The following is a 26542-nucleotide window of genomic DNA, read 5'->3' on the forward strand; positions in this document are numbered from 1 at the left end:
TCCACTTTCAACCGCTTGCTATGAACATTGGTGGGTATTACATCGAGAAATCTGATTGTCATAACGTGTATACTGTGTTTGTAATAAAGACGGATCCAATTTATTGATTAACAACTCCATTTTTAGTTTAAAATCACTTATTCGAACGAGTTTGCGTTGAGATATGCAATCAAGACCATGAGAAATCAGTAAAGTCGTGTCTGTAAATTCTCTGTTTAGTGTGGAAGATTTTCTTGTTTTATTGAATAAAAAACCCAAAGTATCTGGAAGAAAACCATGACATTGTGGCCGACAAAGTTGGACACACACACACACACACACACACACAATATAAATTATGACACGTTCAAAATAACAAACTTTTTAATTTGTTAATTCAAAAATATAGTTTTCAATATTTTTAGGACGCTTCAAGCAAGTGTTCTATGTTATCTCCATTCATTCCTTTACATAATTGCGAAAGTTTGGGTCATTTAGGTGATATCACTCATCCTTTTTGTCTCAGTCACAGCTTCTTCTGTGAAATCTCGAAATGCCTCCATTATTGTCGTTAGTTCCTCTGGCCCAGAAAACGCTTGTTCGAATACATCTGGTTCACAACTGAGTTCTACAAAAAAGACATAAATAAATAAAACAAATTATTCCCTTATTTTACAAAATATTATCTTTTTTGGTAATAGGTAAAGTGGTAAACAAAACTATACAATAAAGAATATAACAAATAAATAAATATAAAATGAAGTGACAAATACCGAAATCTAATCATTGTAGAAATCATTCATTTGGTCTCGGTGACCAGACAATGGTGCTGATAACTTTGTCCAAACCTTGCTCGGATTATTAGCATAAGGAGATTGATTATACCTTACATGCTGAGCATGTGTTTCTATTTGTCTTGTGGCTGGGATGATTACCTTATTATTTTTTTAATTATTGCGTAACTTTCTCAGACAGCACTCTTACCAAAAAAAAAGGTTGAACAATGTGTCAAGGCCAGATTCTAACCAGACACGACTACAAGTAGCATTTATATTAATACTACATCGGGATTCTGACTATAATGATTGATTTGTGTTCCATTAGGAAGGTCTGAGGTAGCACGGTGGTTATAACCAACGTCCTTCCCACACTGGGTGGAAAAGGTCCGGGCTCGAATCTTATCAATGACTCGAGGAACTTTTATGGGCTTTTTTAATCCATGACTTAGTTAGTCCGTCTCAGGTGTGGATAGGGTTTTTTTGTCCAGCAAACAAGCAAATCGAGCAGACAACACACGCAGTTTATGATCATATTACATTTGGGCAGATGAGTTATGTGAGGGGGGGCTAAAATGACATTTTTTTGTTCCACTAGGATGTTGTTTCTTGCGACTAAATAATGATCGTTGAAAGGGAAAGCAATGGAGGAATTTCTTGAATAATCCCAATGGGATTCCAATCGTCTTCATTGAAGTAACGGTTCAGCATTTCTAAAACCAAGGTCTTTTACATTTGAGAGCTGTATCTGAAAAAACAGAACTAGACAAACTTGTCCAGGGAAAATGTAGTTCTAACTGATCTCTGTATGTTGTTTTAAATGAGATCTTATACGTATTTAAAATTATTATAGTTTAAACGTGCGTGTGCAAACTTTCCTGCTACTCTGTATATAAGAAGAGTAAGTCAATACAAAAGATGAAATTTCAATTTTTGGGGATGCAAAGACCTATCGTACACTTATAACCAAATTCCTTTTAATTACTGAATCTCCTCAATATGCATTTGTAATTTATGCTATATAAAGTTGGCAATACTGGCGCTGACAGTCACTTTTCGAAAATGCAGCCGATCTTTGAGATCTCATGTCTTTTGAAAAGCGAAGTGTCATTCTATGTATCCTGTCTGAAGCCAATGTGTTCTGTCTTCTTGTATCTACCGAATAAGGAGAAAATTCACTTTACGAAGCACGGTGGCCTCGGATTTTTTCTAGTTTTTTGATAATAAAAATGCAGAAAATGTAGGGGACCGATAACAGAAGTAATGGAGAGGTGTAGTCTCCACGAATGCTAAACACCACCATGACTTAGCATAAAATGACTGCTTCACGACTGTGGGAAACTGAAGCCATACGTGTAACCTCCGCTGTCTTTTGCACGTGTCATCATTAGCAGGACGTCTCACGTAGGCCAAGGATTTTCAACATACGTGGAAGTGAAGGAGTGTTCAGCCACTATCACCTCGTGCTGGTTCGTTAGCGAGGTCAATAATACTGCATTTCCAGCGATACACCACCAAGCGTGTGGCACACCAACTGCACGCAATCTGTGTGTGCACAGGACTCGCAACTGCAATGGCAAACTGTGTATTAATAATTTACTTTCTGTATCAGCTGTTCGTTGCTGCATTCTCTTAATAAAGCGGTCTCAGCATGCAAACGATCGCTATCGATCGACCTACACTTCGTCCTCTAATAACGCACGACGTAGGCAGAAGAAAGGCAAACTCCAGTTGTGTACTTTATTTTTTAATCTCGTGTACGTAGTGTATAACTGGAACTGCTCTGTTGCTATCTTCTTGTGTTCGAGATTCGTGTGCGTTGTACCTAATTGATTCTATTAATATCTATCGATGAAGCTAAATAGGTGCCATTCTTCTTTAATTCTGAAAAGTTCCACTACGCCTAATACCGCTCACATTGACAAACTCGATAATGGTAATTTTCTTTTTTTTTTGTTATCAAATTTATCCACGCATTGTACACACAGTTCACTCAAAGGGGCCCTGCAGATAACATTCGTGATAAATTACTTATTATTGTTATGTAGCAGTAACATTATTTTATTAAAGTAAGCTATAGTACGCAGCTTCAAGAATAGTATTAAAATAATTCTCCAATACCTTCAGAGGGACCCTCGTGGGTAGAACAGTTAGTAGGATCATCGTCCTCCCCACACCGGGTGGAAAAGACCTGAGTTCGAGTCCCGTCGATAACGTGAGGAATTTTATGGACCTTTTTCGCAACATGGCTGAGTTAGTTGGTCTTAGGCAAAAGTAGCGTGGTTTTTTTCTCCCGAAAACTCGGGTATTTCGTCCTGCAAAAGAAAATCGACCACAGAATCCACACAATTTACTACAGTATACAAGGGAAAAATTTGGCTGATGTTCCTAAAATCCTTCTTCAACAACAACAACAACAACAACCTTCAGAGATCCTCGGACTTTAATCCAATAGAGCATGTGTGGGATATTCTAGGCAGGCGAGTTGCAAGTCACAGGACTCATCCCACAAACCTCAATGACGTTGCACTGTCCTTTACTCAAGAATGGAAATTGGTACTGAACTCCCAACACTAATTAACACTCTCGTTCTCAGCCACGTAGATTACATGTTTTATTAGGATATTTTTCCATGGTGACGCGCCATTTTTGGCCACTAATGCATAACTGCAATTTAAGGTTTGTCCATTCTTTAGACACATTAAATTGAATGGCTCACTAAAGTTTTGTTTGTTCCTCAACTTTTAAGCATCACTATAGTTTATAAACAGAACTTTTGAACAGTTAAGAATAGAATTAGTGCTACTCATTTATTTTTTAACTCTGAGGATCACAGAAATTTCGGAATCTTGGTTTATTTATTATTTTAGTTCATTTTACCTTAAATCTACTCTTCTGTTGGAGTATTATCAATAAGTATTCACTAAAATTCACCACTCGGCAGTCATTTGATGGCAGCCTGAATACCAATGTTCTACATGTGCCATTATGTTCCTTCAAGACACTAAAAACCATTTATAACAGGGGTACTCAACCTTTCACGATGGCGAGCATTTTAATGGACCAACCTTTTGTCATCGAGCGTCAGTCAGTTTAAATAGAAACTGGATTTGCACAATAGGTAATGAACTCGGTGCTCACGGAACCCAGGTTGAAAAAATGCGTATATATAAGGCCGATTTATTATTCTATTCTGGTTGGTGACTGTATGGGAAGTTTTCTCGTTTCCCCTTTAAGTCTTTTGCCCCAGGGGCCAATCAGAGCAATTAACATGGGCAATTTCTGAATCAAACAATACAAGTTCTGTTCTCGCCTTGAACTCCAGCTCCACGTACTGTTCTTTCCATGAGTCACGAGGTGTGGTTCAATGAGTTTATCGCTTTCGTCATCATCTGACTGTTTGTTAGTTGAACAGATTGTATTTATAACTTACAAGCAAATGAATCAAACAAAAGATGCTTTTTTTCCTGCAACACCGCAAATGTTGACATTAGTGATGATGAAAGACCTTTTTGTTGTTTTTTTGAGATCCGAGAATCGAAAGGTTGTTGGAGAAAACAAGGTACCGATCAATGCCAGTGGCATGCACTGTACGATTATTTGTTTACATTTGTACTCCACGCTCCAATCGCTTAGTGTTTTGCTCATGTGCAGACACAGTCGTGAATTTACCTTCATTTCCCATCGCTTCCGATTTTAAACAAGAATAATTAATTATTATCATTAAAGTTTATTTATATTTGTATCTTTAAATTCCTTATATAATCCAGAATATGCGCACTACATACTAACCATCTTGAGGGAGAGGGGGAACAACCAGTTGTCCCTCTCATTTATCAATTTATCCAAATTTTCGTCTAAATGTTTCTAATAACAAAATAAACAGAATCGCTCAAGTCCTTGGTTTGTTTTCAATAATACTTGTGGCTGGAGGGGGTGGTAGCTATTTATCGGAACAGCCACTTTCCAATGGCTGAAGTTGATATTTGCTTTCTGGGTATGTGGAGGACGAAGGTGTACAAACACTTCAAAATGCGCTTTAAATAACAGCCGATCAGCAGTTACGCGGTTGATAACGCGAGGGGTGGGGAAAGGGGGTTGTAAACAAGGAAAAGACGAAGCATAAGAGAGATATGCGCGTAAGGGATGATCTGCTTCGGATCAAGAGTCGTTTCCTAACTTGGCTGCAGTGCTCAAGGAGGAACATTTTATCGGTGACGACGACAGGTTTATCGTGTCCGAAGCAACAATATGAGTCGTAAACAACTGACAGAGTGAGGGAGGGAAGAAGTGCTCAAGGTTGGTTCTTAAATGCGAGATAAACCTTTGGGCATACTTAGCTTAATTCTGCCATTCTCTAGCATCTAAAGTTGAGTCCGCCAATAAGATGAACGTTTACTTACTACTGAATCAACAAGATAAACGTCGCTCGAGCGACAAGGTGACCTTGGAAAATGACCGGGTCAGAGTCTGCATGCACAGAACGGGGCAAATGGCTTTACATTTGGAGATTGCGCAATGACTCGGACTTCAGGAATTAACACGGTGGCGCAGCAATATTTAAAAATCCCAATCCCCGAGAGGGGGTGGGACAAGACAAGCAGAGTTTTTTTTTTTCAAATATAAGGATGTGAACGAACCAACTTGCAGAGGGGAGGGAAGAATACTAGCTTCAGGGACACCACATTGTGTCACCCCCTCGTTCAACAAATCAGCAGCCTAATTACATTAAATGAGAATTTACGGCTCTCCCTTGCTGGGACTTTTCAATCTGGAACCCCGAGACATTGCATCCTCTGCAATCCTGTAAGGACTGATCCTGTGGACAACCCCTAGTGAGATAATTATAATAAAAGAAATATAAACTATTCTGGAACGCAATACTGAGTGCACTATCGTACAGCATCACAGAACTCAAAACAGAAATGATGGACCATACGATATAGTCAGGGACGTTTCCAACTGTGTGGGCGAATTAGGGCGAGCCAAGCTTAGGATGTAGCCTGGAGTAGTTGTCAGTCAAATGAGAACAAATAAAACAGAGAGGCGTCAAGCAATAAAGAATCGCCTCAACTAAACAGGGGGCGGAAAACTTCTTTAAACTTTTTACTAAGGGTTACTGCAGTTTTTACGAGGGTTATCGCAATCTTCTACACTGTCCAGTCCTTTGTCTTGTGTTCCTTTCGCCACAACAGGAAACGACATGAGATTAAAGTTCAAAAGGAAAGGCAGTTTGCGAGAAACCAGAGCAGTTTTGCAGTCGTAGACTATCTAATCCCTAAATTCTTGGGGCTGAGGGATTAGCTGGAATCAATGATTTACACCTGCAAGGTATTCGATTCTGTTAGATTTAGCCGATTTTAGGCAGTGAGAGTAGGATTTTTTTTTTTTGCCCACGGAACATGCAAACCAGCTCATAAACACGGATATGATTTTCAACTCCTATTTACACCCACTGAAGAGTCCATTATAGAATTAATGGTATGCAGGATTCTCTCTCTCTCTCTCTCTCTCTCTCTCTCTTGGTACATTTTACTTTTTAATTTTCACCATGTCTAGCGATTGACTGGTTGTCTTGCACTCAGTTTGGCACTCTGTATATACTTTCACAGCAGATGAACGTTCATTCGGAACAACAGTCCATTAGATGTGCTGTTTTAGAGAATGAACCTACCCTCTTGGTGCCAACAGTCATTCCATTTTCTCCGGCAACTCATAAGGCATGTAATGCCAGGGGCAGCTCAGCTCATCTTTTATTACGCTGAACGCAATCATTTTTCACCATTGCGAAGGGGATTCATATTTCAAAGCTTACTCCCCTTTTGGGCTTTATTTCTGCATTAAATATTAAAAACAAAATAATAAGTGAGATCGAGAAAAAAGTTTGTTTCCCGGTTTAGAGAAACTCAAAAGGTTTCGCTCATATATCGTGTGGATATGAAAGTATCCTCATTTATTAGTATTAGAAACAGCAAAATGATTCAAGGAAGAAAACTTGCACAGCATCAGTCAAAAAAAAAAAACTAATTTCATTCTTCTTTAGATTAAATTTATTCAAACTACCAGTTTGAATAAATTTGAATAAAATTAACTACCCACTTCTACACCACCAATGGAAATTTGTTACAGCAATCAATTACCCTCCGGTTCAAAGCAACTTTTCGCGCATCTACCCTATAACGATCCTTCCCCAATTTGAGTTTATGCCCCTTCAATATGTGTAGCCTGAATAAGAGGAAGAATGCCATCAGCATTGACTTGACTTTACTCAATTCATTCAAAGCCACACTTCAATCTGGTCTCCTCGCAAATGCCTACTTTCGCTGCAATTTGCAGAACCAAAGCCTTTCTTGGTAAGAATACCCTTTGTGTTCGTGTGCTCCCCCGTTCCAAGTGCTCCACGTCTTTCTTAAACTGACGCTTCCAGACCTGTATGCAGCGCTCAAGATGTGGCCTAACTATTGCTTTATACAATGGGACAATCACCTCCTTATCCATGCGGAAAATTTCCCACGTATCATTAACAAAACTCCACGAATCTGAGATTTCTGATGCCCATATGTAATACCTTGCATTTATTAATGTTAAACCTCAATTGCCACTTCACAGCTCATCTGTCTAGTTTCTCTAGGTCTTGTTTCCCCAGCATACTCTGAATCCTGTCATTAACCACGACTATGAGAACGTTTATGAGACAGTCTAAAACTAAATGCGTGATGTGCTTTGTAATGACCAAGTCATCTGGATATGCTATAGGAGTCTGCCTATCGAGAACTTCAAGAATTCAATAAGATTCACTTGGGGGGCCATCTGCCAGTCTGATAGGTTGGATCTGATAGTATGATCCTTTGGCTACTGCGTATGTCCCACAGTCATTACTCCATGTACATAATTTACACGAGTTCCGCTGAAAACATTTGAAACCTAAAAAAACATTTCAATTGGATTTTTTAATGTTTTTAAAATTAACATTTTTTTTTATATTTTCCTAAACGGACAGACAGAACTTTTGTAAATTGTATTTTTTTAAGTTTAGCAATGGAGCTGTAAATAACATTTGTGCTCATCTGAATATACAAGCTTCCGAAGGACATCCAATACTCTATAAGGCAGGACATCTGCGCATCTTGTTTTATTCGCTTCGAGACACTTTCGGACTTCATGTTTGCAGTTGGGCAAAAAAACAATTGAAGTAGAGCTGCAGATCCTACAAGGAGCTTGGAGTAAATTGAGGTCAGGCATGCTTAGAATGTCGCTTCAGAAACATTGCAATAATAACAATGGCCTCCCAGGACTTTCTCTTGCTTCACAAATCAGGTCATATCAGATGACCTTCACTGGATGAATTAGTGTTCCGCACCATAAGCCATTCCTTCCCCCCCCCCCTTATTTTTTTACTTCAGTCCTCTATAACAACTAGATTCGTATTTAAGAATATTATCGTTCCGAGTATGCTCTTTTTTTTCTAGTTTTTCAATGACGAATTTCCAATTTATTTGCTGATGTCCGAGTTATGACAAAAGAAGTATAGCGTGTGTGAATCATCCATCTGCTCTTGATATTAATATTCAACTCCAGCTTTTTTCAAAGGACTGGTATTGCAGTGACTGGTATTCTGTCTCAGCAACTAATGACTACAGCTGTTGTCCTCTGGATGGAGACTCTCAGCTTTGGTTAGGTTTTTTTTTTTTGGTCATTCGACATTTCATCCCTTTAATTTAAAATTTTTCGCTACAAAAAATGTTTCGTATCTTCATCCCTATAAACTAAGGGCGGTTTAAAGGAATTGCCTTATTTCTTAAGAAAAAATAAAATGAAAATCGGATATTATTTTCTAGGTTGTTTAAGGCGTACATAGGTTAAATCGAAGTGTCCGGTGATCGTGACATTTAATCTTGGTGGGTTGAAACTGAAACAAAAACAAAACACCGGGAAAAGATAGGCGTATATTTCCAGTTTTCAGTTTTATATGGAAATCTGAGCTTACTTATTGGGTCAACAAAGGAGTGTTAGGCAAGAAAGCCCTGATTGAAAAACCATTCTATCTACTTTTACAAATACTCACCGGCCATGACACTTAGCAGAACTGTAATTGATAATGATCTGTTCCACACCCTTTAAATTTACGTGTCTAATTCACGCTGTTCATCCAGTTTTAATGGTAGGCTTCTTTTATTTCAATTTATTAAGGATCAGAGATTTATTTCGTGGTTATAACACCTTCCTCTACAGCCATTATAAAAATAAGTTCAGAAAAGGTTCGTTTATAAACCAAATTTTTCGAGACTGGACAGCGCTAGCGAGTTATTCCAGAAACTCGAGTTTCATCCTCTAAACTGGACTGATTTTCCAAAGAAAGAGATCTTTCACGTTGCTCTCTCCAAGACATCGAAAGAAGATTAGTTAGACAGAAACTGCAATTAAGCTAACTCTTCATCAGATGCATCTGCAACTCAGATAAGCACGTACACAATGAATGCTATTGCGTACCTTCTCTGCTTAAAGCGACCTGTGACCTTGAGAGATTCGTCGGTAATTGGAGAGAGAACAATGCACACTTGCACATCATTAACATTAGAAGAAACCCTTCTGTGGGTTCGTTGCTTTTACGTGCACTCGTTATATAGGAAATGCTGATTCTATAGAAGCAGGCCTGGAGCGTGACATGGCTATTACGTCTTATGTTTTAAGGGCCTTAACCCTAGTCAGTGGGACACGAGATAACAACTTCAATTACCTGTTACACTGCAGCTTTCATGCCTGTCCTCTCCCAACCCTCTTCGCAACACGAAGCCAACACCTGGATTTTTTATTCCTTACTAATCTTTTCTTCTTCCCTTGTTCCTTATTTTCCGTTAATTAGAAGTCAATTGAGATTTATCGAAGCATAGAGTATTTAAAAGGAAGTCACAACAACAACTCAAGAAAACCAGTTATCTTAAAGCCTGTTGCTATACTTATTTTTATTTTCCAACAGACTGATGGCTTTCTCTCATACCACTCAGTATGGTGATCTGGACACGAACATTCCTTTGTCGTGTCCCCTCCCCCTTCCTTAATTCGTTTAAAACTAATTCTGTCTCTCAATGCCTACAGTAAAGTGGTAGTCTGGATACTTGCACAACACTGAAATGGCTTACCATATTACTTACGGGTTCGTGACAAGAATATAATATTTGAACACGTTTGGATTCGAGACAAGTAGAAAATTACCACAATTAGAACCAAACTTCGAGACTTCGTGTGTAGAATGCATTGGGCAGGTGTACTAATTAAGGTCCAGGTGATTTGATTAGCTCTCGTCCAATATATCAACTTAAAGAAAACCATTACTTGGAATCAAAAATTGCAGTGCATAAGCTCTTAAATGTAAGTGTTGGTGTTATCAATAATGAAGTCTCAGATTATGCACTCTTTTCTTAAGGATTTATTTAGCATTAATTCGGACAGCATTTGCACCCTATCTTTTCAGTATTCATTCCCACACAGGGAAAAACATCAGGATGGAATCCTGCAAAGATAGGGCGCGACTGCTACCAGAAATGACGCTAAATCCTTTAGAAAAAGAGTGCTAATTTTGAGACTTTTCTCCAAATTTAAAGAAAATATTTTTTATTTTAATTGCATATTTTAAGTATTTTTAATAATTAAAATAATAATTAATTTAAAAAGAAAGCGAATTAAAATACCAAAAGTAAATAAATTTAGTAGAATGAAACGCTTTTTAAATCACAATCAAATTTCACCGACGTGTTCTCAATCATCAGAGTTCCACATTCAATAAACAAAAAGTCTCGTTCAGTGTATTCACCTACTTGTCGTGCCATCAGTTGTCCAATCCCAAATATTATCCCTTGACACCACACTTCAAATGATAAAGTACTCTCTGCGAAATAAGAGCTGATTGTTTATTCTTTTCACGTAGATATATTTTTTTCTGAAAGTGGAACGAACATCAAAAAATGCTGTAACAGAACTCCACTGTTACAGGTTTATGGGCCACGCACTTTGGGTCCAGAAAAAAAGTAAAGGAGCTAAGCAGCATGAATGATAGGTATGGGCAACAATTAAAGTACGTGGTCCACGCAGTGTGTGAAACATGATTCTTTTCATTACGGTCAATCCGAGGAATCCGTGTGGCATTTGGTAATGTTGCACCCGCGGTAGTCAATAAATTGCTCGTTGTGTACGTGTTCTACGTTGGATGTGGCAGCTAAGTAAAGAAAGCTGAACTGTGGTGTCTCGGAAACCGGAAATTTATGTGAAGGGAGAAAATTGGTTTTCACCGAGACATCTGGTGGAAGTATGTTTCGATGATGGTACCTATGAATTTTCAGAGGACAAAATGTCCTCTGAAAATAACTTGTATAGCGGAGTTTTCTTCGCATACTCTGCCACCAGATTTCGCTGAGAAAACCAATTTTCTCTCTTCTGGGTTTAGTCGATTTCTGGCAGCTGTTATACACGATTTTAAATTTTGATAACGTTTTGTCTGTTTTTTCAAATACAATCATTGTTGAATGATTATATTTCAGATCGGCTGTAGATATTAGAATTAGTAAATGCATATGATGCAAGAAAGCAAGCTTATACATCATCAGCAAAAAAAAAAACTTCCTATTTCACCCATCTATTCACTCCAAAAGTTTTTCTAGTTCTGCCTTGAATTTATTTAAGCTGTCAACTTCCACAACGATAGATGGAGTTTGTTCCAGCAATCAACCACTCGCTAGCTAAAGGCAAATTTCCACACATCTATTTTCTGCAATTGTCTTTCCTCAATTTGAATTTATGCCTCCTCAAGTGAGCAAGAGTCTGAGCAAGAGGAAGAATCCCATCAGTATTGAGCCTGCTCAACCCATTCAAGGCCTTATACACTGCAATCAGATCACCTCGCAGGTGCCTAGTCTACAGACACGGCAATTTGCAGAATTTAAGCCTTTCTTGATAAGAGCAACCCCTTTCATTCCCCTCACGAATCTCGTTGCCTTTCTCTGTACTCGTTCCAGCAGTTCTACATCCTTCCTAAAATGAGGCCTCCAGACCTGTATACAGTACTCAAGGTGTGGCCTGACCATTGCCTTATACAAGGGAATAATTACTCCATTTTCCCTGCTAGAAAGATTTCTGTATATCATTGACAAGACACCGTGAGTTACTCTTGCAGACTGTCTGCACTGCTCAGAAAATTTCATATCTGACTGCACAATTACCCCGAGGTCTTTTTCATTCTCTACCACCCTGAGTGTAGTACCACACAATCGGAACGTTTCTCTGTAGTTGTTTTCAGCCGCAGCCGACTTTCAGAGACTTTATGGGCGAGCTGCGTCCATGCTGTCCGGTCTTCCACAGCTTCTTTCAAGTCCTTCATGCTCATGCCATTGTCGCCCTTGATGGTGTCGAGCCAGCGAGTTCTTGGCCGACCTCTTCTCCTTGTTCCACTGACCTTTCCTAACATTATCGATTTTTCCAACGGATTCGATCGCATTACGTGACCGAAATGCGTCAATCGTAGTTCTCTCGGATTACTGCTACCCATATGCGGTACTTTGCATTTGTCAATGTTAAACTTCAGTTGCCACCTCTCAGCCCATCTGCCCAACTATTCTAGATCCTGTTACAGTAGCACACTGTCATTACTATCATTAATAACCCCGCCAACTTTTGTATCATCTGCAAACTTGGAAATTAAGCCTGATATACCTTCATCAATATAATTGATGAAGGTATATTTACAGCGACAAGCCCAATTTTCAGTCTGTAGATATTTACAGTAATTCGTTAGCCCAATTTTACTGTCCTGCCTTAATTTTTTAAGAGAACATTTCCATATTTCTAGACATTCTTTCAAAACAGCAAACACAGGCAACTAAGTGCCTGTGTTAGCTCTCTTTATGTCTCCTTGGATTTTTTGTAAACAGCCAATGCCGTTTCCTGGTTTCCAAGTTAGCATCGACAGAGCAGGTCCTGGGGTTTTTGGGACCAGGGTACGCCAAAATGAAAGATACAATGCTGTAAGCAGCTTACGATAAACTGTATATGCGATTCTTTTCTTGTAATTGTAAAACTTCAAAAACAACGCTGTTCGCAAAAGTTTACATTTCATCACATAAGGAAGGCAGTACGTTATTCCTGTAGGTTTGAGAGAGACCGCAGAGAGTGTATTGAACCACTGAGGTTAATTATGATGGCATCTTTGGACTCGAGGGAAATTTCTTTGGATTGGAGAAGTGCTAACATATCGCCAATATATAAAAGTGGTTCTAAAAGTGAAGTTGGTAACTACAGACCGGGTAGTCTGACTTGAATGGTAGGAAAAACCTTAAGAGGCAATGATTAAGAATGCAATCCAGGGACATTTAGATAGATAAGGTATTCTGAAAGACACAACATGGTTTGGTTTTGTTAAGGGAAAATCATGTTTAACTAACTTAATAGGCTATTTTGACACAGTTTGTCATGAGCTGGATGTAGGGAACAATTTCGACATAATTTATTTGAATTTTAGCAAAGCATTTGGCTTGATCCCTAATAAGAGATTACTGCTTAAGCTTGAACAGGTTGAGATTACTGGTAAGATTCTAAGAGATTCTGGATATTCTTCAAACTGGTGTCACATCAGGAGTGGGGTCCCTCAAGGATCGGTTCTTGGATCACTGTTGTTTCTCATTTTCATAAATGCCATAAACGAAGGAATAGAAGGCGTGATGTCACAATTTGCAGCCGACATAAAGATTGGTAGAGTCGTTAATGATCAGTGTCAAGCAGCTCGCCTTCAGGATGACTTGAACAGGCTTCAGGAATGGTCAGAAAAGCGGCAGTTTTGTTTTTATGCATCAAAATGCAAGGAAGAGCAACCCCAAAATAAATTATACACTTGGTTGAGTTGAATTAAAAAGAGTAGAAGAAGAAAGGGATCTGGGAGACAATACAAGCAGATATGAAGTTTTCTGAACAGTGTAAACAGGCAGTCAGGAAAGCCCATGTTGCATTATCCATGATTTATCGAACGCTATCCTGTAGAGACAGGGATTCCATAATCCCACTGTAATAAGTCAATTGTAAGACCACAGTTTGAATACTTTGTTCAAGTATAGAAACCTCATCTGAAAAAAAAAGGACATTGAGCTTCTTGAAAGGGTCCAAAGACGAGCAACTCGAATGGTGAGATCGAGGACAACCGTATGAGGAAAGACTCATACGGTTACAGAGTTTTGCAACCAGGCCCCTCAGAAGTGACCTGATTTAGCTTTATAAGGCTCTGAGAGGGATTAGTAAAATGAATGAAGGTGTAATTCTCACTGTTATTAAGCATTCCAGAACTATTGATCATAAATTCAAATTACAGGGGTTGAAGTTTAGATTAGATTGTAGGAAGCTTTCTTTTAGCCAGCGAAATGTTGATTGATGGAACAAGTTGCCCTCGCAGGTAGTTAAGGCTGACATTTTGAATAAATTCAAAGTTCAACTGGATAAGTTACCTGTGTGAGGAGGGACGCATGTAATTTGTGTTTTCTTATCTATTTTTTTTTTTGCCAGTGCATCATAAGCCTGTAGCTTTCTTGCACTATATAGCGAATACCTTTACTATTATTTCAGCGAAATGGTGTGTAGGAGGGTAACCTCCTTCAACCTAAGGAGGGTAATCTGAGTTTAAGAATTACAGATTATTGTCAGACGTTTCACGATTCTGCCTGTAATGCTGTCCTTATGACACCATCAGATTCGCATACTTTACTACACTTTATCATAACACAATGTTTTCATCCTCATTCTAAATATATCACCTAGAGTTTTGTATATTTCTAGTCTCTCTCTCCTTTTACTTTCTATATTTCTCTTTCTTCCCTCTCTTGTTTTCTCTCTCTCTTTCTTTCTTTTGCCATCTCTTTCTTTTTCTCTCCCTCTCTCTCTTTCACGCTCCTTCTCCCCCTGTCTTTCTCTCCCTATCTCTCCCTATCCCCTTTTTTCTTCCTCTGCGCCTAATTCTGTTGTGATTATCTGCCTGTGTACCGGTTACTCATCTTATTCTCTTTCTCTCTCTCTTACTTTCTATCTGTCTTGCTCTTTGAACTATTTCATCCTTTCTCTAAAGATTTGTCGCATTTCATCTCCGCCCGCATCGTGCCATTATTTCCTGCTCCAGTATCTGTGTTCCTTACATCCACTCATTGTTTCTACCTACTTTCCTTACTTTCCCGCTTGCCTGTACCCTCACCCTCCGCCTCTCTCTCTCTCTCTCTCTCTCTCTCTCTCTCTCTCTCTCTCTCTCTCTTTCTCTTTGTCTCTCTTCCTGTACTCCCACATCACGTCGAACAAAAAGAACACAAGTTAATTAAAGTCCACTACAGACGTCCAATAGGATGACAGCTCGGATAACACACTATCTCTGCGTCTCTCCTTCAAGCGCGTTATCGATCCGCGATAGTACTGGGAATGCATTCACACACACGCGCGCGCGCGGGCGACAACGGAGTCCTTCCACGTAAACAACTCGAGATATTTTTTGTAGCGGACTATTGTGTTAATGCAAGGAGGAAGACAGAGAATCAATAACGTAAATCTCCAGGAGCCTATCGTGTTTCTGAAAGGTTCACAAAAGCTATTCAAGAAATGTCTTTTTCATCACTTCTCCCATCCCTTTCTCTTAGTAGTCTTCCATCCCTGCTGTCTTATTCGTCATTCTACTTAGCCCTCCCCTCTCGGTATTTTTCGATAGCATTTTAAACCAGGAATTCTTAAGAAGCTCCCTATTTTATTTATTTTTTAAACACTCATCTTTTCACCAAAACACACACTCACACACATGCACGCACACACTCAATGTTTTATTTTAGCAGCATTGTAATGTCTTTATACAGCGTGTTTGTGTCGGAAGGTAAGCATATATAATTATGTGATAAATGGACGAAAGAAAATCACGTATTTAAAGCTACCAGGCGAATCTCTTCCTTTATAATTTTTTTTGGTTTTAGGTAAAAAAATAGGCAGCATAATCAGACTAAAAAAATAGGCAGCATAATCAGACTAAAAAAATAGGCAGCATAATCAGATTAAAAAATAGGCAGCATAATCAGACTAAAAAAAATAGCCAGCATAATCAGACTAAAAAAATAGGCAGCATAATCAGACTAAAAAAATAGGCAGCATAATCAGACTAAAAAAATAGGCAGCATAATCAGACTAAAAAATAGGCAGCATAATCAGACTAAAAAAAATAGGCAGCGTAATCACAGACTGTAAAAAATAGGCAGCATAATCAGACTAAAAAAAATAGGCAGCGTAATCACAGACTGTAAAAAATAGGCAGCATAAGCATATTCACTTAAAATAAGTAGCAGAATCAGGGACTGAAAAAAATAGGTAGCAGAATCAGGGACTGAAAAAAATAGGTAGAATAATCAGGGACTGAAAAAATAGGTAGCATAAGCATTAACTAAAAAGCAGCAAAAATAAAAAGACAGCATAAACATAGGATGAAAAACAGAAAGCACAGGCTTTTGACAGGAAGCCTATTTATGTTAAATGTGTATAAAATTTGCACGTGGCTTGTTTGCTATGATAACAGTCGATCATCAACCATTACGCGAGATGGGGTGATCGTGTGTTCCAAGTAATGGTGTCGATGTGCAAACAAAACGAACCCTCTTTATAATAGTAACAGAAGATAATCTAAAATAAGGAGTATTTGTATGAAATAAAGATAACACAATCAGGCGGATTCCGAAAGCTAAAAATTGCTATGATATTATCTAAAAGTGATAGTAAAGTTACAGGTTGTAAATGGCTTTTACAGCAAACAATTGGCATGTAAACAAGTTGAACAGAAAACTTCAGAACCCTTCAAAAAGTCTTTCTTTCAGGGCGATTCAGTCTTTCCTCTTTTTCTTCTTCATCAACCATCCTCTTAGAAACGATATCGTCAGTATAGGAAGAAAAGGCAGTACGTGTAGCAGGAGATGATAGATTGCTATTCAATAAGGCTAGATAGATAGGAGAGAAAGAGAATATTAAAAGGGGGAGAGAGAGAGAGGGGGGTATTAGGGCATTATACACGTGATAGGATAGTCGCATTAAGTATAATGATCACACGTAATGATAGGTGGCTGCGGGAGATAGCTAACATTTGGTCTGTCTGGTGGCCATAGGCCATCAAAAAGAATGTTGGAAGCACCTTATGTCCTCGGGGTTGATTCAGACTATTAAGAAATCGATAATTATCTGCGTGGAACCTGCCTGTGAGTGAATTAAAGTTAGACAATGCATTACCTTCAGGACTTTGCATCTACAGGAAGTAAAATTAAGAGATTAGGATGGCTAGAAAAGAAAAAAAAAAGTCTTATCTCTTTGTAGGCCTAAGGGAAGACAATTTCCAAGACTTAATGCAGTCGGTAACAAAGAGTTTTCTTTAAAAGTGCGCGGATAATAGTTATTTGCTTCGTCAGCTTCCAGTGGCATTCTGTTGCCTGAACACAAAAAACACACGATGCGTACTTTTTTTTATTTATTTTTTCAAATATAAGCTTCTCGGAAAGCCCACTAGCAATTCAAACATCTGTCTTAGGCGATAACAAACAGGAAAAGAAATTGCGAACCATTAAAAATACACTGCCTTCGCAAAATTATCAGTAACTAATAGCGAATTCTAAAAGAGGTTAGTTAAAAGTTCAAGAGCATATATTACTGGAGTAGGCAGTTCACTCGAGCAGAAAATGAAGCAGTTTTCAAATATACACTGTGGACAAATCTGCAACACTCGTCGACCTTTTTCTACTCTATAAACTCCGGTAAACATTTCCAGTAATAACCTTTAGTAACGAAAAGATGCAATATTTACATCGTTGCCTAGCAACGGCACGTATTTTACAAGTTTGGTAGAGGAAATCCGCGGCTTGGTTTCCAGGACAAATGGATTCTCCCATCAACGTACACCTCGATTTGTGCCAAACACTGCCATCTACCACGCAGGAGATTTTCCACCGTATCCTGTTTTCCTTTAATCTTCCGAGGAAACTAATTAGTTTCCTCTGACGTAATTAAAGCACTCTGCTGAATCCAAGTGGTCTCATTAGGACGTCGTTGCACACTCAAGAAGTCCCTCTGTCCGTTACACAAGGCGTCAGCTAATGATAAGTTACCTTAATCTGAATTTGTCTCCGCTACGGACGATGTGGCTTCAAAATAGGTGTGTAGTTCCTTAACCCAGGTCAGAGCGATCGTGCGGCTCAGGTAATTGCATGTAAGGGTGGTTGAGCTCTACTTAACCTGCCGAAGGGGTCAAAACAGTTTTTCTTTTTCTTATCCTTAGCTTTTGTGAGCTTTTGTGAAGGTACATTCAGGAGAAGGCAATTACAATAGTAATGTTTTGTTTTTGAAACAAAAATATAATAAATATAAAGAAACGGGGGGGGGGCACACACATAAGACCACCAGTGCCTATGCCAATTGAGAACATGTGACGTAATTTATTTTAAAAGGCATTGAGGGTTTTGTGTCCAAAAGTGTTAACGATTATTTCCTCTTTGTGCGCTCAACTTGACCAAGGTCATTATTGAAAAAAACTTACGAAATGCATATGCAATATAAAATTTTCATATAATTTTTTAATAAAATTGTGTCGTTTTTTTTCCCACCACTCTAAAATAGGACGATCGCGTTATATTGTCTGTAAATTGCGTGTATTCTATGGTCGATTTTCTGTTTGCTGGACGAAAAACACGAGTTTCCGGGAGAAAAAACCACGCTACCCTCGCCTGAGACCTACTAACTTTTATGGGCCTTTTTCACATTGTGAAAAAGGCCCATAAAAATTCCTCTCGTCATCGATGGGACTCGAGTCTTTTCCACCCCGTGTGGGGAAAACGGCCATCATACCACTGTGCTACTCAAGAGGCAATCGCGTAAATATATCCAATACACAGTTCGGTTTAATTACTGCGCATATATGAAACACATTGTTTTCTTGAAGCACTCGTTTTTTTGTTATCAATTTACTAAATACATAAACAACGAATTATTACTATTTTCTCATGTTAATCTCAGCAGAAACGTGAGCTATGTACTGTAAGTTAGTGATTAATTGATAATAAGATTATTATTTATTTTTACCTCTATTAATCGCTGAAAAACAACAAAAAATCAATTACTTTAATAAATAAAAATCGAACGAGCCTGAAACGTAACGCAGTTCTTAAGAATTGTGTTTATTTTATATTAAATAAGTTCAAAGTGATTTGATTACAATTCTATAGATTAAACTGGGAATTATAAAGAAGAAATATGATGAAAGAAAGCTAAAGACGTTGGTTGCACGTATAAAGTTATTTAAATTGAGTCATCTATAATAACTGTATTATACGTATCAACTGCTATGCTGTGGCCCATACAATGTAGACAGCTTATATATGAAATTATACAGTGTAGTTGCACTCAACAACAGCTTTAGACCTGCTGGTGCTAAAGCGTTTATTGAGTAGCCTTCGAAACTTTCAAATCTAAGTTTTTAATATTAATTTCAACAAAATTTATAAATCATATGAATCTTCTTCAGCTTTTTTCACAGGTGATTGCGTGTATACGGGCAGTATGTGAAAATATCGTTCATTTCTCTTACACTAATTCCATTTAGATGTGGGCTGAATACATATTGGTTTGGTCCGCGAGTGTCCCAAGAAGCACTTCAGGGTTTGACACCCCTGTTCTACAGTGAAGCGTTGCTTATCTCGTCCTTGGACATCTTTGGCGTACCGGCTACTCAGGCCATGGTGCTCCAGTTCTTCTGCTACTACAGCTCACCGGGTTTTGTCTCATACTATGTCTACAAAAGAATGTTTTCAGCCCAACAGGAACTTGTTAAACGGTGGAATTGTTGTGCGGGGGGGGGGACCTGAATAAGTCGTTGAGTCTTCGCAGGCATTACAAGGGGTTACGATTGCCGCGCTGGGTGGGGCGATGCAACATGGCTCAAGGATAATCCGAGAAGTGAGGAGGGGGTAATGGAGTAATTACGTCAAAAATTATTTCAAAGTATTATTTTTAGCATTAGCATTAGCATTAGTAGAGGCATATGATGCAAGAAAGCAAGCTTATTCAGCATCAGCCAAAAAAAAAAAAAAAAAACACCACTCCCATTTCACCCCTCCGTTCGCTCGAAAACCTGTCCAGTTGAGCCTTAAATTTGTTTAGGCTATCAACTTCAACAACAAGTGATGGAAGTCGGTTCCACCAACCAACCACCCGCTGGCCAAAGGCAAATTTCCACACATCTATCCGACATCCGTCCTTCCTCAATTTGAATTTATGCCCTCTGAGCTGATTATTCTGAGCAAGATGAAGAATCCCATTGGCATTGAGCATGCTCAAACCATTCAAAGCCTTATACACCTCTATCAGATCACCTCGCCGGTGCCTAGTCTCCAGACTCTGTAATTTGCAAAACTTAAGCCTTTCTTCGTAAGAGCACCCCTTTGTTCCATTCAATAATCTTGTTGCCCTTCTCTGTACCCGTTCCAGCAGCTCTACATCCTTCTTGAAATGAGGCCTCCAGACCTGTATACAGTACTCAAGATGTGGCCTAACCATTGCCTTATACAAGGGAATAATCACCTCCTTATCCCTGCTAGAAAAATTCCTGTATATCATTGACAAGACACCATGAGCTACTCTTGCAGCTCGTCTGCACTGCTCAGAGAACTTCATATCTGCCTGCACAATTACCCCCAGGTCCTTTTCATTCTCCACCACTGTCAGTGTAGTACCGCAGAGTTGATACGTTGCTCTGGGGTTACTGTTTCCCATATGTAGTACTTTACATTTGTCAATGTTAAACTTCATTTGCCACCTCTCAGCCCATCTGTTCAACCTTTCCAGATCCTGTTGCAGCAGCATAGCGTCAGTGGTGTCCTTAACAACCTTGCCAACCTTTGTATCATCTGCAAACTTGGACATTAAAACTTGATATCCCATCATCAGTATCATTCATAAACACCGAAAACAACAACGGACCCAACACTGAACCCTGAGGAACTCCACTAATAACATTAGTCCACGTTGAGCAGTGTCCATTGATTACCATTCTCTGTCTTCTGCCACTCAACCATCCCCTTATCCATAGCAGCAATTTGCCTCCAATGCCACACTGCTCCAATTTGTGCAGCAGTCTTCCATGTGCAACAGTATCAAAAGCCTTTCTAAGATCCAAATATATAATATCAAAGTTATTCCCTGCATCCAGTTCTTTTGTGACTACATCATAGTATCCAATCAAATTGGTCAGGCAAGACCTGCCCTTAACAAAACCATGCTGCGTCTCAGCTATAACTGAATTCTTGTCTAGATGATCCTGCAGTGCTTCTTTAACCAGTGCCTCCATTAATTTACCTGGAACAGAAGTTAAACTAACAGGTCTATAATTACTTGTGTCAGCCTTTGATCCTCCTTTGTGAATTGGGGTTACATTTGCACATCTCCAGTCTATGGGTACCTCCCCTGAGTCCAAAGAAGCTCTCATAATTATGGCTAGGGGTTTGCTTACTTCCTTTGCTGCCTCCTTTAATATAACTGGATAGATCCCATCCACCCCAGGTGCCTTTTTTATGTTTATCCTCAACAATCTCTCCTCCACTTTCCTCTCAGTTATTACAAAATCATCCAGCTCACTGCCAATGTTTACTTTACCTACATCATTCTCCTTCCTGAATAACTCCTCATGCGTGAATGTAGATGCAAAATACTCGTTTAGATTGTTAGCCACCTGAGCAGGATATTTTGCGTGTTCTGATCCTGCTACTGTTGTGGGGTTTCAGGTGCATCAGCAAGGCAATTTTGAGCCGTATATGTCTGTAAATTGCGTGTGTTCTGAGGTCGATTTTCTGTTTTCTGGACGAAAAAACTAACTGAGTTTCCGAAAGAAAAACATCCTACCCTCCCCTGATACCGATTAACTCAGGCATGTTGTGAAAATGACCCATAAAAATTTCTCACGTCACTGATTGGATTCGAATTCAGGTCTTTTCGATCCGGTGTGACTTCTGGTTCTGTGTTATCTATTAATTGAACAATTTTGCTGTGTTTTTTTGTGTTGGATTATGAAACAATGAAAATTGATTCTATAGAACGACTCATCACTCTGTAGAATCCTTAACGACTCGCGATAAACAACGTTCGAGTCTCAGATGCAGGTTTCAAAAATGCCCGGAACACAGTTCCCTGCCGTCTTGCATTATTCTTCCAGTAATAAAGTCCGGATGAGAATGCGAATTGGTGTTGGGTTACTTTTCGGGGTTCACATTGTTAGTTGTGGTAGCGTAAACCCAAGATGACGCAGCATACATTGACATTTGGACGTTCCATGATGCCGCTTCTTTGCCAATCCCATGCAAGTGTGCGTTTCATGTTGTCCTACAAGGCAGCCCTTGTATTCGATTGATCTGAGGAAAAAAGAAGGTTTAATGCTTCTAAATGTAAGGTTGTGCATTTAGGGAACAGAAACCCAGAAGTCGCTTATAAGCTAGGGAGAGAGGAGCTAAAAGTGGTCCAAGATGAAGGACTTCAGAAATGTAATTTTTCATGCAGTGTAAACAGGCGACTACGAAGTCACTTGGTGTCCTGTCTATGGATTTAGGAACTTTGGCAATAGGGAGAAGGCCGTCATTATCCTTCTACATAAGACGATAATTAAATGGCTTTCGGAATAATGTATTCTGGTGATCACACCGAAAAAAGACATAACTTCTGGAGAGGTTCAGAGCAGGGCAACCAAATTGATAAAGAATGCAAAGCAATAAGCTATTGCAAACTGTTGGAAAATCTTCATTGAACAATGCCATTATTCATACTAAAAATGTAGTGTTTCAACATTACTGGTGTCCAAATAATTTTAAGAGTACAGTGAATGTGTGCGTGTGTGTGCATCCATATTCATCTTAAAAAAGGACACGAAAAGTGAATACTCTTCGTGTCCTTTTTTCCAAATCGCAGAGAGTGATGAACTGGCATGTGAATATATTCAACAATATATGCGAAGGTAAGTGGTAAATACTATAGTTATGTGCTATTTTAAAGATAAGAAATTATTGCCGACTGAACATTGTATCATTTAAGAATCACCAGTTAAAAGGCTCTTTTTAATAGATTCAAAATAAGCTTGTGTTACATAAAACTGCTTAAAATAACACCAGTCCTGCTAACGTGAGTGATCACTGAAGGTATCGGAGTAGAGAATAAAATTCAGAGGCTAAAATGAAGAAGATAATTACAGAACAACGAACGCGGTTATTTTTATAGATATGAAAGTGAATTGACTCTTAAGATATCCTTTAAAATCAATCAGTCTATGATCGATCACAAAGGACTGTAAGACTCCTGGCCTGTAAACTGATTAAGACAAGCCGACCGGGCTAGCCAGGTGGGTAAAGTGCCTGCCTGGCAACTCAAAGGTAAGTTTAAAGTGTATTTAGTATAAAACGGCATCAGGGGTTTCCGCCATTTCCGCGTTGCTTTCATTGTAGGCGTACCAGTTCACTGGGAAGGCCAGAGATTTAAAAGTGTATGGATATTGTATGAGTGTAGTGCTGTGTATCGTTGTTCTTCTGGCCATTTAGCCGCTAGACCCCTGCTGGAGCCCAACGTTGCCCACACTTGGCCCCATAAAAAAACTCCAAAGTCGCGGTTTGGAATTCCGCCTCGGGCTTGGATCAGAGTAAAATGCAAAAACTTTGGGAGGTGCATTATGGCCACAGAAGCCGATGCGCCAACAACTAACAAAAAAAAAAAAAAAAAAAAGATTAAGACATCTTTTGACTATCTATCGTTAAAAATGTTTCAATAGGAACATGGATTTTCTATTGTTAATTATTGGGAACCTGTTAAGCATCATCTTCTGCTGTGTGCCTTATACGGTTGCATTCCTGGCCAATCTATCACTCATAACATGAAAGGATGATAGTAGGGTTTTAGGAGTATCAGCAACTAAGGCTATATTTCTCCGTGTATATTGTCTGTAAATTGAATGTTTTCTATGGTCGATTTTCTGTTTGCTGGACTCAAAACCCGAGTTTCCGGGAGAAAGGATAGTTAGCATGTTTTGAAGTTATATTGACATCACTTTTTGGATTAAAAGTATAGTCTTGTTTCTAACAGAGGTCCTAGGAAACTATCTCCACAACAACTGGAAGCCTTTATCGGTATGCTTATCTCCGCGATGCTTGATAAACTGGAAGAACAGTCGCATGACCAGCTACAGATAATTGGAACAAACACACCACTTGATGCAGAAGCACAGCGTATTTCTTCCTTGTTGTAACTGTAGGTTATCATAGAGGATAGAACACTAGTTGTTTGGGACAAACAAACAAACGTATGTTTGTATATTTGCCCAAACAAACATGAAAACGTATAAAAACAACCAGGAATTCATTAAGGGTTTCTGCAAATGGGTTTAATACCAACAACGAAGTATGCGTCGTTCTAGTCGAAGAAACTTTTGGTTTAGAATATATCATAAATAGAACCACCTACACGTCCAGTTCTGTTCAACGTGATGGTATATTAGTTGAATCCATAAATAAGAAAAGACAAATACTATGAATTTTTCTCCGCTCTGTACGCTGTCATTTTTCTTTTCTTTTTCTTTCAAAATTTTTCATCCCTCTTTCTTTCTTGTTATAAGCTTAGAATAAATTTTAAAAGTAATGCTAAAACTAACTCAGACGTTAGCAATTTGAAAATACAAACTACCTTTGTATAATCAAAGTACAAGCCCACATAGGAGCTCACTTCTTTCCAAGATGGTAGGCTCCAACGAGAGGAATTTATCGATTTCGGAAGTGTCAATAAGCTTCGTGGTAGTGATTATTTTAATATACTTATTCCAAAACTTTTTGTGGTAGTTAGTTATCTATTGCGATGGCAAGTTTCACTACACCGTTCCTTTAAAGCAGTTTCCTTCTACTGTCACACACGTCTATTTGTGGAAATTACTTTTTGCAAGCCCTTTTCTGCAATCTCTCTCTTTGCAGACTTAGATTTGCGTCCCTTCAAGACCTGTTTTATTCTTGCAAAAAGGAAGTAATTGGTGGCTGGAACCTTTTTCTAGCGAATTAGTTGTGGAAGAACAAGAATACTAAAGGAGTTTTCTTGAAACAAAAACAACCCGCCTGACAAGATTACACACATATACACACGCACCTCTACCGTTCCCCACCTCCAAAAACTTATTGAACGCAAATTCCTGAGTCAATCATTTACTATGTAAATTGTATCTAGGTAGCATGTGTGCCCCGACATAAAGATGCGCACACGAACTACGTCTTTAGAGTAAAAAGGAGAATTTTCAAAAGTTCACCTTTTAACTCTTCCATATACGTTATTTGATGCTTTGTATTCCGTTTTTGTTCATAGGGCGGAGCAATACATTCGGGAAGGATGAATCTTATTGCCTCCCGTGTGGTCTTTTATGGTTCTCATAAGAAAACCTTTCTTCATCTACTTTGTCAATCCAAAAAAAGGAACAGAGATGCAGCTGGGACTCAAAAATATAGTTCAAAACTGCGTTGGTACCCGTGTGACCTTCGTTAAAAGAAAGGTAACTCACCCCAGTCGGTAGACACGCAACAAGGGAAACCCATTCGCTTCCTCCTACACTTACACCTACACCAGCAGATGCATCAAGTGTGCACAAAATACCAGAAGCACGCAAACCTCCAAGGACACCACCAAGGTGCTTCTAATAATAAAAAATCAGCAACTTGGGTAATGCTGTCATGGAAACGCCAATTGACGTCAGTGTCTTGCGAAATAAAAAAAAAAAAAACGGAAAAAAAATACACGTTGTTTGTGGGTTTCTGGATTTCTATTTCTGCTTTTGTTTTGTTTTGTCATTTCTCCCAGGATTTCTATCTGAGATCCATAAATGGATGCTTCAACGCTATCTCTTGAGTTACTCACTGTATAATGGGATTGCATCAAAACACTGACGATATTATACTCTGGATATTATAGAAAGTGTATTTATCTTACAAATTTCCTTTTTTGGGTGGTCATTCCATTGAAAGCTCAGTCAGTCCGTAGTAATCATCTGTCGATGTGAACAGTTAGTTTAACTTCCGTTCCGGGTAAAATAATGGAGTCACTGGTTAAATATGCATTGCAGGATCATCTAGACAAGACTGCAGCAATAATTCAGACACAGCATGGGTTTGTTAAGGGAAAGTCTTGTCTGACAAATTTGATAGGATATTATGATGTGGTTAGAAAGGAACTGGATGCAAAAAATAATTTTGATATCATATATTTGCATTTCAGGAAAGATTTTGACACTGTTGCGCATGAAAGACTATTCTACAAATTGGAGCAGAATGGTATTAAGAGTAAGTTGCTACAATGGATAAAAGGATGGTTAAGTGGGAGAAGACAGAGGGTGGTAATCAATGGGTGCTGCTCTTCGTGGACTAATGTTATTAGTGGAGTCCCACAGGGTTCGGTGTTGGGTCCACTGCTGTTTTGTATATTTATCAATGATATTGATGAAGGTATATCAGGCTTAGTGTCGAAGTTTGCAGATGATACAAAGGTTGGCAGGGTTGTTAATGACAGTGTGCTACTGCAACAGGATCTAGATAATTTGGGCAGATGGGCTAAGAAGTGGCAACTGAAGTTTAACCTTGACAAATGCAAAGTACTGCATATGGGTAGAAGTAACCCCAGAGAAACGTACCAACTGTGTGGTACTACACTTAAGGTGTTAGAAAATGAAAAAGACCTGGGAGTAATTGTGCAGTCAGATATGA

General features: G+C 38.8%; 1 long non-coding RNA gene across 1 annotated transcript; it reads right to left on the reverse strand.

Annotated features, from left to right (window-relative positions):
- Positions 1-426: 426 nt before the first annotated feature.
- Positions 427-25414, reverse strand: LOC150078182 (uncharacterized). The gene is made up of 2 exons (XR_016547604.1): positions 25348-25414; positions 427-607 (listed from the first exon to the last, which is right to left on the reverse strand). It is a non-coding gene; the product is annotated as an uncharacterized LOC150078182 (long non-coding RNA).
- Between the last annotated feature and the right edge of the window lie 1128 nt (positions 25415-26542).

The sequence above is a fragment of the Mastigoproctus giganteus genome, chromosome 11 (genome assembly GCF_048544385.1).
Source record: "Mastigoproctus giganteus isolate SK-2022 chromosome 11, ASM4854438v1, whole genome shotgun sequence".
In the NCBI taxonomy this organism is placed as follows: Eukaryota; Metazoa; Arthropoda; class Arachnida; order Uropygi; family Thelyphonidae; genus Mastigoproctus; species Mastigoproctus giganteus.